Genomic DNA, 13,309 nt, shown 5'->3' on the forward strand with positions numbered 1-13,309 from the left:
TCCGGAGCAGAGAGCCGGACATGGGACCCGATCCCAGGACCCTGAGATCACGACCTGAGCCGAAGGCAGCGGCTTAAACCACTGAGCCAAGAGAGCATGAGCCAGGTGAGAGGCAAAGGGAGAGGGAGAAGCAGACCCTGCGGAGAAGGGAGCCCGACGTGAGGCTCAATCCCAGGACCCTGATCATGACCTGAGCCAAAGGCAGCAGTTTAACCGACTGAACCACCCAGGCACCCCAAACCAGAGTTTGTATTAACCACTGTTCAAGTAACTTCTTTCATCAATACTACATGTGTTTGTAACTTATGTATAGAGACATATAAGAACAGCAGTACGCTTAACTCATTTGAACTACACTGTTTTTAATGAATCCTTCAACTAATATCTTTTATATGGCACCAGTTTATAAACATATGTGAAGAGCCCTAGGCTTAACTCACTGAAACCACAGTGCATAAACCATCTTTGAAACTACACTGCTTATAGTCTTTTTTTTTTTAAGATTTTATTTATTTATTTGACAGAGAGAGACCTAGCAAGAGAGGGAACACAAAGCAGGGGGACAAGGAGAGGGAAAGCAGGGGGACAAGGAGAGGGAAAGCAGGCCTCCTGCTGAGCAGAGAGCCGGGTGCAGCATCATGACTCGAGCCAAAGGCAGACGCTTAAATGAGCCCTTAATTTTATACTTAGTTGCCCCTAAAGTATCTTTCAAGTAACATTTTCATTTATTAAAATATAAGTGTAAGGGCACCTGAATGGCTCAGTCATTAAGCGGCTGCCTTCAGCACAGGTCATGATCCCAGGGTTCTGGGATCGAGCCCCACATTGGACTCCTTGTTCTGCGGGAGGCCTGCTTCTCCCTCTCCAACTTCCCCTGCTCATGTTCCCTCTCTCGCTGTGTCTCTCTCAAATAAATAAATAAACTCTTTTTAAAAATAAATAAATAGATAAATAAGTAAGTATATGTACACTTACATGCAGAAGCACGTGAGAACAGCCATATGCTTATCTCACTGAACCTATACTGTGTGAAAACCTTCTTTCAAGCAACATCTTTTTCATTAAGACACACCAAGTGTTCGTAGACATATATGCAGAAGCATGTGAAAAACAGACCTGTCCTTAAAAAACAATTAAAAAAAGAACTATTAATTACTGGGAAACTCAATCTCACAAGACAGATACAAGTGTTCAAAACTTGTATCTTTACAAATCAATTTTTATCACTAACAAATGCTGGCAACTGTTTCCCTTGAAGCACAGTCTACCTACATTCCCCTTCAAGAAAAATACCTGCCTGGGGCGCCTGGGTGGCTCAGTGGGTTAAAGCCTCTGCCTTCAGCTCCCATCATGATCCCAGGGTCCTGGGATCGAGTCCCACTTTGGGTGCTCTGCTCCGCAGGGAGCCTGCTTCCCCCTCTCCGTATGCCTGCCTCTCTGCCTACTTGTGATCTGTCAAATAAATAAATAAATAAAATCTTTAAAAAAAAAAAAATTACTAAGAAGGATGCCTGGGTGGCTCAGTCAGTTAAGTGTCCTCAGCTCAGGTCATGTTTCTGGAGATCCCAGGATCTCAAGGGTCCAGGATCAAGCCCCTTATCTCTCTCCTCCCCACTCGTGCTCTCTACGTCACTATCTCTGTCTCTCTAATAAATAAATAAAATCTTCCAAAAAAAAAATTTTGTCAAATGCTTATTCATCTATTCATATGGCTTCTCTCAGTCTTTTAATATGGCAAATTAGCCTGACTTTCAAATGTGGAACATCCCCACATTCCCAAAATAAATCCCATTTGGTCATGATGTATCATCCTTTTTATATATTGTTGAATCTTAATTACTAACACTTTGTTGTGACTTTTACATTCATGTTCATAAAGGATACTGATGTAGTTTTCTTTTCTTGTAATATCTTTATCTGGTTTTATATCAAGCCACATGGTTAAGTATTCATTCTAGTATTTCCTGGAAGAGACTATACAGAATTGGTATTATTTCCTCCTTAAATGTTTGGTAGAATTCTGTGAAACCATTTGAGTGGGCCTCAAGTTTCCTCTGCTGGAAGGTTTCTTAACTATGAATTCAGTTTCTTTAAAAGAAAACTATTCTGGGGGTGCCTGGATGGCTTGGTGGGTTAAGCCTCTGCCTTTGGCTCAGGTCTTGATCTCAGGGTCCTGGGATCGAGCCCCACATCAGGCTCTCTGCACCGTGGGGAGCCTGCTTCCCCCTTTCTCTGCCTGTCTCTCTGCCTACTTGTGTTCTCTGTCAAATAAATAAATAAAATCTTAAAAAAAAAAAAAAAAGAAAGAGAAACTATTTTGGTTATCTATTCCTTCTTGAATAAGTTTTGGTAGTTTGCTCTTTGAAAGGAACTGATCAATTTCACTAAAGTTGCCACATTTTAGGGCATAGAGTTGTTCATGCATTCTCTATCATTTTTTTAAAGACTTTACTTATTATTTATTTTATTTATATGACAGAGAGATAGAGAGAGAGAGAGAAGTAGGCAAAGGGAGAGGGAGAAAAGCAGGCTCTCCGTTGAGCAAGGAGCCCCATGCAGGGCTCTGTCCCAGGGCCCTAGGATCATGACGACCTAAGCCGAAGGCAGCCACTTTAACAGACTGAGCCACCCAGGAGTCCCTCTTACTAACATTTTAACATCTGTAAGAGCTGCAGTGATTGCCCCTCTTTCACTCCTGATACTGTTAACTTGGGCTCCTCCATCTCTATCCATGCCTTGCCTCTATTTGAACAGTCTGTCATTCCTTCCAAGTAGAAAATAGGTTCCATGGAAAAAGTGAATATTAACATGACAAAACTTTCTCAAGGGAACTGCAACACTTCTGTTAAGTAGCAAAAGTACTTTATCCACACTTCCCACACTATGCATTAATCTGCTTGGTTTGCCATAATACACTAGCACAGACTGAGAAGCTTAAACAAAAATTTATTTTCTCACAGTTCTGGAGACTGAAAATCTGAAACCAGGGTGCCAGCATAGTCGGGTTCCTGGCTTACAGATACCCACCTTCTTGGTATCCACCCTCATATGGCAGAAAGAGACAGCAAGTCCTCTGGTGTCTCCTCTTATAAGGGAACAACAGGAGGCCTCTACCTTGATTCCCTCATTTAAACCTAATTATCTCCCAAACGCCAATCTCCAAATCCCATCGTTAATGGTGGTTAGAGTTTCAACATACGAATTTTACAAAAACATGATTAAGTCCACAGCATGCTACAGTTGAAAAAAACATATACTTAAGGTAGGTAAGAGGATGGGTGACTTAAGTGATGGAGTTTAAGGAGTACACTTGTGGGGTACCTGGGTGGCTCAGTCATTAAGAGCCTGCTTCAGCTCAGGTCATGATCCCAGGTCCTGGGATCCAGCCCGGCATCAGGCTCCCTGCTCCGTGGGAAGTCTGCTTCTCCCTCTTCCACTCCCCCTGCTTGTATTCCCTCTCTTGCTATCTCTCTCTCGCTGTCAAATAAATAAATATCTTTTTTTTTAAAGGAGTACACTTTCATGATGAGCACTGAGTGATGTATGGAATAGTGGAATCACTATATTATACACCTGAAACTAATGTAACATCGTATGTTAACTATACCACAACTAAAATAAAACATATATTCAAGGGTTGACATAAAATTAAATTAATTATTTTTAATGCTTCACCAATGACATTTCAAGAGAAATTTTTTTCTTCTCAACCACCCATGTGAGGTGATAGTAAACACACAATGAATAATAGTAGAGATTGGTACCACTGCCCTGAACCATGCTAAGGAGCAAGCAGTTTTAACCACTACCACTCTCACACCATAAGTACAAATGTCAACATTCCTGTAAAAGACTTATAAGATCTTATAATTATGAAAGAACTTCTGAGGGGAATCTCAGTGGCTCAGTCAATTAAGCACCTACTTCAGCTCAGGTCATGATCATGGGGTCCTGCAATCAAGCCCCAAGTTAGGATCCAAGCTCAACAGGAGTCTGCTTGTCCCTCTCCTTCTGCCCACCCTTGGCCCCACTACTCATATATTCTCTCTCTCTCTCTCAACATCTTAAAAAAAAAAAAAAAAAGAGGGGCGCAGTGGGTTAAAGCCTCTGCCTTTGGCTCAGGTTATGATCCCAGGGTCCTGGGATCGAGCCCCACATCCGGCTTTCTGCTCTGCAGGGAGCCTGCTTCCTCTTCTCTCTGTCTGCCTCTCTGCCTACTTGTGATCTCTGTCTGTCAAGTAAATAAATAAAATCATTTAAAAAAAAAAGGAAAGAAAGAAAAAAAGCAGTTCTGACTTCAGTTTGAAAACTCACCACTGCCATACAGAGTTAAATTCAAATAACTGGCATAGAAAAAATTTTCACAAGTATATTAGCAATCTAAGGTATTATTACAAATTATTCACAAGAGCTATACCCAACACTAAAAACTGGACCTATTCCTAAACTTCCCAGATTTAACTTATAAAAATGACAAAACCTGGGGCACATGGGTGGCTCAGTTGTTAAGCGTCTGCCTTTGGCGTAGGTTGTGATCCCACAACTAATCCCAGGGTCCTCAGATTGAGCCCCACATAAGGCTCCCTGCTCAGTGGGAAGCCTGCCTCTCCCTCTCCCACTTCCCCTGCTTGTGTTCCCTCTCTCGCTGTGTCTCTCTCTGTCAAATAAACAAATGAAATCTCTTTAAAAAAAAAAAAATGACAAAAGCTATGCTTTCAACTTGATAAACATAAACCCAGAAGGAAATGCAAAAATCTACAGAATCTAGGGGCGCCTGGGTGGCTCAGTGGGTTAAAGCCTCTTGCCTTCAGCTCAGGTCATGATCTCAGAGTCCTGGGATCAAGTCCCACATCAGGCTCTCTGCTTGACAGGGAGCCTGCTTCTCCCTCTCTCTCTGCCTGCCTCTCTGCCTACTTGTGATCTGTCAAATAAATAAATAAAATCTTTAAAAAAAAAAAACAATAATCTACAGAATCTAAAAAAGAACAAATAAATAAAACTATCTTGGTTGGCTATCTTGCTTGTAATGAAACAAACGAATGAATAAAGCAGGCCAGTGGCACTACAAACACACTCATATTTGTAAATGCTTTTAATAATTATAGAAAAACATACCAGAAACATTACCAGTGATGGTGTATCTGTCTGACTCCCTGCCTACTTGTGCTCTCTCTCTCTGCCAAATAAATAAATAAAACCTTAAAAAAAAAATTGGACACTCGACTGACTCAGCCTCCCATCATGCCCCCAAAATTAATTTTAAATGGAAAATGTAATTTTAAATGGAAAACAGATGTCCTTTCACACGTGCTTATGCACTACTGAGAGGAAAAGAGGAAAAGGAGACTTATTTTGGATTATGAGACTAAAGAGACATAACTAACCTTGATGAAACCCTGATTTTTTTTTAAGATTTTATTTATTTTGACAGAGAGAGAGCATAAGCAGGGGGAGCAGGAGAGGGAGAAGTAGGCGCCCCTCTAAGCAGGGAGCCCAACCACAGGGCTCAATTCCACTGGGATCATGACTTGAGCACAAGCAGATGCTTAACCGACTGAGCCTCCCTGGAACCCTGACTTTAAAAAAAAAAAAGTTAAACAAACGTCAGCAAGGATATGGAGAAAAGGGATACCTTGTGCCCTGCTGGTGTGAATGTAAACTGGTGCAAATTGGTGCAGCCACTATGAAAAACAGTGTAGAGGTTCCTCAAAATATTAAAAACAGAACTACTTTACAATCCAGCAATTCTACTTCTGAGTATTACTCTGAAGAAAACAAAACTACTAATTCAAAAAGATATGCACCCACGTTTACAACCTCCCAAGTGTCCATCAACAGATAAACTGGATAAATAAAGTGTGTGCGTGCGTGCGTGTGTGTGTGTGTGTGTGTGTGTGAGAATATGCAATGCAGTATGATTTGGCCATAAAAAAGAATAAAATTTTGCCATTTTTGTCAACACAGATGGACCTTGAAGGCATTATGCTAAGTGAAATAAATCAGAGAAAGACAAATACTGTATAGGTGAAATGTACATGTGGAATCAGAAACAAATAAAAATACCCACATGCGCAGACTGAAGAAAATAGATTGGTGGTTGCCGGAGGTGGGGGATGGAGGTGGGAGACACTGGGTGAAGGCAATCAAAAAATACAAACTTCAATTTATAAAATAATTAAGTTGTGGAAATGTAATGGACACTAGGGTAACTCTAATTAATTATTCTGCACTGCAGGACACCTGGGTGGCTCAGCTGGTTAAGCATCTGCCTTTGGCTCAGATCATGATCTCGGGATCCTGGAATCAAGCCCTGCATTGGGCTCCTTGCTTAGTGGGGAGCATGCTTCTCCCTCTCCCTGGCGCTCCCCATGCTTGTGCTCTCTCTGTCAAATAAATAAATAAAATATTTTTAAAAATAATAGTAATACTGTACTGCAAATTTGAAAGTAGCTAAGAGATTATAAGTTCTCACCACAAGAAAAAAAACTTCTTGACTATGAAAGGTGATGGCTATTAACTAAATTTGTGGTGACCATTTTGCAATATATACAAATATCAAGTCATTATGCTGTACACATGAAACTGACATTATATGCAAGGATACCTCAATTTTTAAAATATAGTGCAAAATAATGTTATACCAAATTATTTACTGAATTTATACAGTTCAATTAGGTAAATTGGGTAAATAAAATTAAGTAAATAGAATTTACCTAGTTACTTTAGATAAACAGAATAAATATTAAGTAATTATTGCTAATTTTATTTTCTTGTTGCTACTATGGTAAAGAAAATACCTTTATTCCTACTGATAATGAACACTGAGGTTTTTCTTTCTTTTTTTTTATTATTATGTTCAATTAGGTGACATATAGTAAGTACGTCATTAGTTTTTGATGTGTGTTCAACAATTAATTAGTTGCATATAACACCCAGTGCTCATAACAAAACATGCCCTCCTTAATACCCATCACCAGGTTACCCCATCCCCCAAACCCCTCCCTTCTGGAACTGAAGAAGAAAACTGAAATCTCTAATGAAGCTGCTTTGTGTATTTATAAATATTAATGAATAAAAACTACTTGGATGGTTTACCTGTAAAACATGTTTGGTTGCTGGATATTTGAATTGTTTTTTTTATTTGAATTGTTTTTTGTTTTGTTTTGTTAATTTTAAGATTTTATTTACTTATTTGAGAGAGAGAGAGAGCACAAGCAGGGGAAGGGCAAAGGGAAAAGCAGATTCCCCGCTGAGCAGGGAGCCCGACATGGGGCTCCATCCCAGAACCCCAGGATCATGACCTGAGCCAAAAGCGGATGCTTAACCCACTGAGCCACTCAGACGCCCAGTGAATTTTTTTTTGTTGTTTTTCTTAAGATTTTATTTATTTGGGGGCGCCTGGGTGGCTCAGTGGTTAAAGCCTCTGCCTTCAGCTCTGGTCACGATCCCAGGGTCGTGGGATCGAGGCCCACATCGGGATCTCTGCTCGGGAGCCTGCTTCCTCCTCTCGCTCTCTGCCTGCCTCTCTGCCTGCCTACTTGTGATCTCTGTCTGTCAAATAAATAAATAAAATCTTTAAAAAAAAAAAAAGTATTTATTTGACAGAGAGAGCTCACAAGCAGGCAGAGAGGCAGGCAGGGGGGCGGGGAGCAGGCTCCCCACTGAGCAGAGAACCCGATGTGGGGCTCAATCCCAGGACCCTAGGATCATGACCCAAGCCAAAGGCAGAGGCTTTAACCCACTGAGTCACCCAGGCACCCTTCGTGAATTGTTTTTAAAACATATCCTTCTAAAACTCAAATTGCACCGATCATCATTGTATATAAAGCTTTAAGTCAAAGAATCTTTGCTGCCTTAGGGAAAAAAAGAAAACACTTCTTCTAGGCTCTATTTTAATTTTCTTATTAATAATAGATTAAATAGAGGGCACCTGGGTGGCTCAATCGGTTAAGCATCTGCCTCTGACTCAGGTCATGATCCCAGGGTCCTGGGATAGAGTCCCGCATAGGACTCCCTGCTCAGTAGGGAGCCTGCCTCTCTCTTTTCCTCTGCCACTCCCCCCTGCTTGCTCTCTCTCTCTCTCTCAATAAATAAAATCTTTAAAAAAAAATAAAAATAAAAGGTTAAATACTTTGTTCCATTTTATTAACCACTTTTACTCCCACCTCTATGCACATTTACATTCTTTCTTCATGCCTTTTGTGTACTGCTTTGGGGAGTAAATGTATAGTTAGGTCATTGTCATTTACCTCCGATATGACTAGGCTCGGGGGAAAAAATTCAGTACACAATTCAGCTGTTTGAATTTTGAACGAAAAAACATACTTCTTACATCCCAGCAGTTAACAACAACAAACAGCTTAACAGGAAAAACAGTTTATGGTTTCCCTTTGCTCAAACTAGAATGATCTTCATTTAAAGATTCCCCATTTACAAATTTATCTACTTGGTAAAATTTATCTGTAGCCCCAAATCTTTGGCATCATTTGTAGACATAGAGAGTAAAGAAAAACTTGAACTGACCCAGAGCTCAAGTTCCCAGCTGAGGTCTAACCAGGCAATGCTCTGCCTTCTTGTTTCAGCTCTCATACTGTAAACAGGTGTCCTTTTTGCAATCTACTGAGTGCCAAGTTTTTCACATTTTGTTTTTTTTTTTTAATTTCACTGCTTGAAATTGTCTCCAAGTTTTGTGCTGAAGTGCTGTATAGTGTTCCTAAGCTCTAGACGGCTGTGATGTGCCTTAACGGAGGAAGTACACAGGCCTGGTTCAGGCAGGAGCTGTAACTAGTACTACCGACCATGAAGTCAATGTTAATGGATCAACAATATGCATTAAATAAGGTATCTTTAAACAGAAGCACACATAAGATTATGCCTCAATTGGCTTTACTGCAAATGTCACCAGAGGCTCACAGGAATCTAACTCCGCATTTCCCCTGGAAAAAACCATTCAGTATTTGCTAATTCAGTGTCTGCAACATCATAGAATACAACTGCCATGAATAACAATAATCACCTGGAGTTGGAAATACTTAATACTATTCAATGGGGAAAATAACAGAACTGGAGCACCTGCAGAGCTCAAGTCACATCTTCGAAGGAAGTTCAAGACATACAGCAAAAAGGCACCTGGGTGGCTCAGTCAGTTAAGCATCTGCCTCCAGCTCAGGTCATGATCCCGGGATCCTGGGATTAAGCCCCATGTCTGGCTCCCTGCTCAGTGGGGAGCCTGCTTCTACCTCTCCCTCTGCCTCTCCCCTGCTTGTACTCTTTCTCTCTCTCAAATAAATAAGTAAAATCTTTGGGCGGAATAAAAGATATACAGCAAAGTTGTATCAATCTAATATATTTGTAACGCCTACTTGCAACACCTCCACAGAACACCTAAATTTTGGGGATGGGGATACAGTATCACTAGAATACAAAGAACGAAACTAGGAAAGCTAAATTGGACTCTAAGGCTCTGGTTCCTGCCTATGCTAGAGAAATTTTTGACAATTTGATCTCTAAAAAGAAGGAATAAGATTAAGGACCACTAGGGGTGCCTCGGTGGCTCAGTCAGTTAAGGGTCTGCCTTCAGCTCAAGTCATGACTCAAACTCATACGGACGTCCCTGCTCAACAGGGAGCCTGCTTCTCCCTCTTCCTCTGCCCCTCCTCACTGCCCTGCCCACTATCTCAGATAAATAATATCTTCTTAAAAAATAAATTTCAGAAACCCATTCTATGATTTAATAGAGATCAATGTAGACTAATAAAATATTTTGTTTTGCAAAAAGTCTTTCAGTTGGGGCACCTGGGTGGCTCAGTGGGTTAAAGCCTCTGCCTTCGGTTCAGGTCATGATCCCAGGGTCCTGGGATCGAGTCCCACATCGGGCTCTCTGCTAGGCAGGGAGCCTGCTTCTTCCTCTCTCTCTGCCCGCCTCTCTGCCTACCTGGGATCTCTGTCTGTCAAATAAATAAAATCTTAAAAAAAAAAAAAAAAGTCTTTCAGTCAAGTTCACAGGCATAAGCAACTAATAACTAATAACCTCTGCCTATCTATAACATGAAATTTTATATAATCACTAAAAATCTTGAAATATTTTAAACAAACTTTATGACCCAATGTTAAGTGGAAATCAGAGTGTAAATAATTATAATTACTTTAAAAGAACCATATACTTTTGTGCAAAAGCCAAAAAATGGATGCTCGCTTCAGCAGTACATATACTAAAACTGGGAACAATACAGAGAAGATTAGCATGGTCCCCGCACAAGGATGACATGCAAATTCATGAAACATTCCACAAAACAGAACAAAAAAAGCCCCTCAAAATAGAAAGGAACATAAAAGAAAAGTAACAACGCATGGGAGTTAAGTAAAATTTGGCTGTCTTTATACCTTCAGTTCTTTCAAGCTATCTACAACAGATATGGATCACTTTTATGAGAAGGTAGGAGTGATTTTTTTTTTAAGATTTTATTTATTTATTTGACAGACAGAGATCACAAGTAGGCAGAAAGGCAGGCAGAGAGGGAGGAGGAAGCAGGCTCCCTGCCGAGCAGAGAGCCCGATGTGGGACTCGATCCCAGGACCGTGGGATCACGACCTGAACTGAAGGCAGAGGCTTTAACCCACTGAGCCACCCAGGTATTTTTCTTTTTAAAATGTTTTTCTTTTTAAAATACCCTTCTGGGGAACACCTGGGTGGCTCAATCCATTAAGCATCTGCCTTCTTCAGCTCAGGTCACGATCCCAGGGTTCTGGGATCAAGTCCCATATCAGGTTCCTTGCTCAGCGGGAAGCCCACTTCTCCCTCTGCCCTGCTTGTGCTCAACCACTTTCTCTCTCTCTCCCTCTCTCTCCAACAAATAAATTCTTTAAAAATAAATAAATAAATAAAATAGTCTTCTAAACTCTCTAACTTTGCCCAATATTCTCACAACCATATACTGACGTTCTAAATTAATTTTGTTAATTTATGCTCAATTTATTCAGTCTTTACACTCCCAAAATATATTATGCATAATCCTAGAAAACATGTATTTCACTGGCAAAACCTCCCATGTCTATCTTTCTGCCTAAACTGCAAATTACATGTAAGCAAGGACTGAATGTTTCTAATTTTTCTTAAAGATTTTATTTGAAAGAGAACATGCATGCACACACAAGTGCAGTGGGGGAGGGGCAGAGGAAGAGGAGAACCAGGCTCCCCACTGGGATCAGGACCTGTGGGAAGCCGAGATAAGACCCCAGACGAGAGCCAAACCAGGCTCTGACTTATGCCTCCTCCAACGTCTCACTGCCTGATTTAAGGCAAAGGATAATGGAGTTGAGTTTGCACTGAGAAAGAGCCTGTGCCATGCGCTGCTTGCTCGCCTATGTGACCTCTCACATGCTCCTCTAGATAGTTGACCTTCAAGACAGCCCAGGTGCACTCATTAATCTTCTAGTGGTTCTTGCTGTCCTGTTATAAGCTACTAGATAATCTTTTGAGTGTTTTTATATTGGAATGATGTTTACCATCCACCATCTGGCGTTGGTATGTCTGTAGTGGAAAATATTATGGAGCTGGTATGTGAACCTTTAATCATGCAGCAACACTTAGATAAATCACCCTTTCATTGTAAGACTTCTATATATTCCCATGGTTTTACTAATAAAGCAGCATTGGTGGAAGTCATCCCCTATGCTCCTCCTGCCTCCATCTCTTTGTCTCTTTAATTTCTTTTCACCATCCTCTTACCCTCGCGCTTCCTGGTCGATTTGTCACGCGGGCCGTGGCAAGTGGCGCCCGAACAGGGACTTCGAGCACAGGTCAAGGGAGCGCCGCGCATACACAGGTAAGTAGTTACCGCCATTCAGGTAAGAGGCGCCCGGACGGTGCGGGCGACAGCAGGAGTATATAATGGGGCACTCTCAGTCTGTGGAACAGGATCTCTTTGTGACTGCATTACAGGCTCTTTTAAAACAAAAAGGGTCCAAAGTCTCAAGGAAGGCTTTGCAACAATTTTTTGAAGTTATTTCAGGACTTTGTCCTTGGTTTCCTAAAGAGGGAACTGTAAATTGACAATTATGACAGAAGGTGGGTCAGGAAATTAAAAATCAGTTAAAAATTAGGGGCCCCGACGCCTGCCCTGAAGGAACAATGAAAATTTGGGAAGATATTAGAGAGGCTTTAGATCCTCAACATTCTATCGATCTAATTTCCATCGCCTCTCAAGAATCCTCTTATGACTTAATAGAGGAAGAGACTCAAAACGTATATGAAAGTTCAGGCGTCATAAATAACGCCTCCCCACCTGCAGCCACACCTGACTTCTTGCCACCTCTACAGGAGGATCCCTTAGATGCCCCTGACGATGAGGTGCCTTTGGATGACAATAAGGAAGTTCTCCTTGCTTCCGTTCCTCCCGTGGCCCCCTCTGCCCCTCCCATAGCCGACCAGATATCTGGCCAAGTCCAAGAACTCTCTTTAGAGCCAGTTGTCAGGTCTCAAGAAATTCAAACTATGCCCTGTAAACACAGTCAGACCCAAACATCTCCGATTAAGACTTTCAATAAAACAAAAAGGGGCTTAAATACTGGATTCCCATTAATGCAGCATCCTCAATCTGGGGTGCCTTATAAAGAAGGAGAACTAATGCCTAAGAGCCTGTTTCCCACTAGCTCCCGTTCAACTGTTTATTTTAAACAACTCCCTGAAGGAGATGAGCCATTAAAAATTAATCCTCTTCAAAGATCACTTTTTCAGGCCCAACAAGCAGGGGAGGATACCTCAGCCTTTTCAGCATATCCTGTGACTCAGATGGCTAATGGTCAGAGAGCTTATAATAGTGTGAACTTTAAGATATTAAAAGAAATAAAAACAGCCTCTTCCCAATATGGTCCCACTGCACCCTATACTTTTTCCTTGCTGGATAGCGTGGGTTTGGAAGCTTTATGCCCAGGGGATTGGAAGGTTATCGCACAGGCTTGTTTATCGGGTGGTGACCAACTATTATGGAAGACGGAGTTTTTTGAAAGAGCTAATGAAATGACCATTTATAATGGAAGGACTAACATCTCAATTTCTCATGAGATGCTAACGGGAAGCGGGGCTTACTCTGAAGTTCAGGCACAAATAGAATATCCTGAAATTGCTTACCAGCAAATTTCACAATGTGCTTTAAAGGCATGGAAACGACTTCCCTCTTCTGGGGCAAGAACTGAGGAAATATCTAAAATATGTCAAGGCCCAGATGAGCCCTATCAAGATTTTGTGGCACGATTATTAAAGGCAGTGGGCAGAATTGTAGTTGATGGAGAGGCTGGAACAATAACTGTT

At 41.2% G+C, this 13,309-nt stretch overlaps 1 protein-coding gene and 1 non-coding gene across 7 annotated transcripts in view; one reads left to right on the forward strand and one right to left on the reverse strand.

Moving 5' to 3' along the window:
* The window catches only part of WDR33 (WD repeat domain 33), a 130,832-nt gene that overhangs the window by 87,666 nt on the left and 29,857 nt on the right, over positions 1 to 13,309 (reverse strand). The gene's annotated exons all lie outside the window — the stretch shown is intronic.
* LOC123951245 lies at positions 10,188 to 10,295 on the forward strand. Its single transcript, XR_006820395.1, has one exon. It is a non-coding gene; the product is annotated as a U6 spliceosomal RNA (small nuclear RNA).

The sequence above is a fragment of the Meles meles genome, chromosome 9 (genome assembly GCF_922984935.1).
Source record: "Meles meles chromosome 9, mMelMel3.1 paternal haplotype, whole genome shotgun sequence".
Taxonomy (NCBI): domain Eukaryota; kingdom Metazoa; phylum Chordata; class Mammalia; order Carnivora; family Mustelidae; genus Meles; species Meles meles.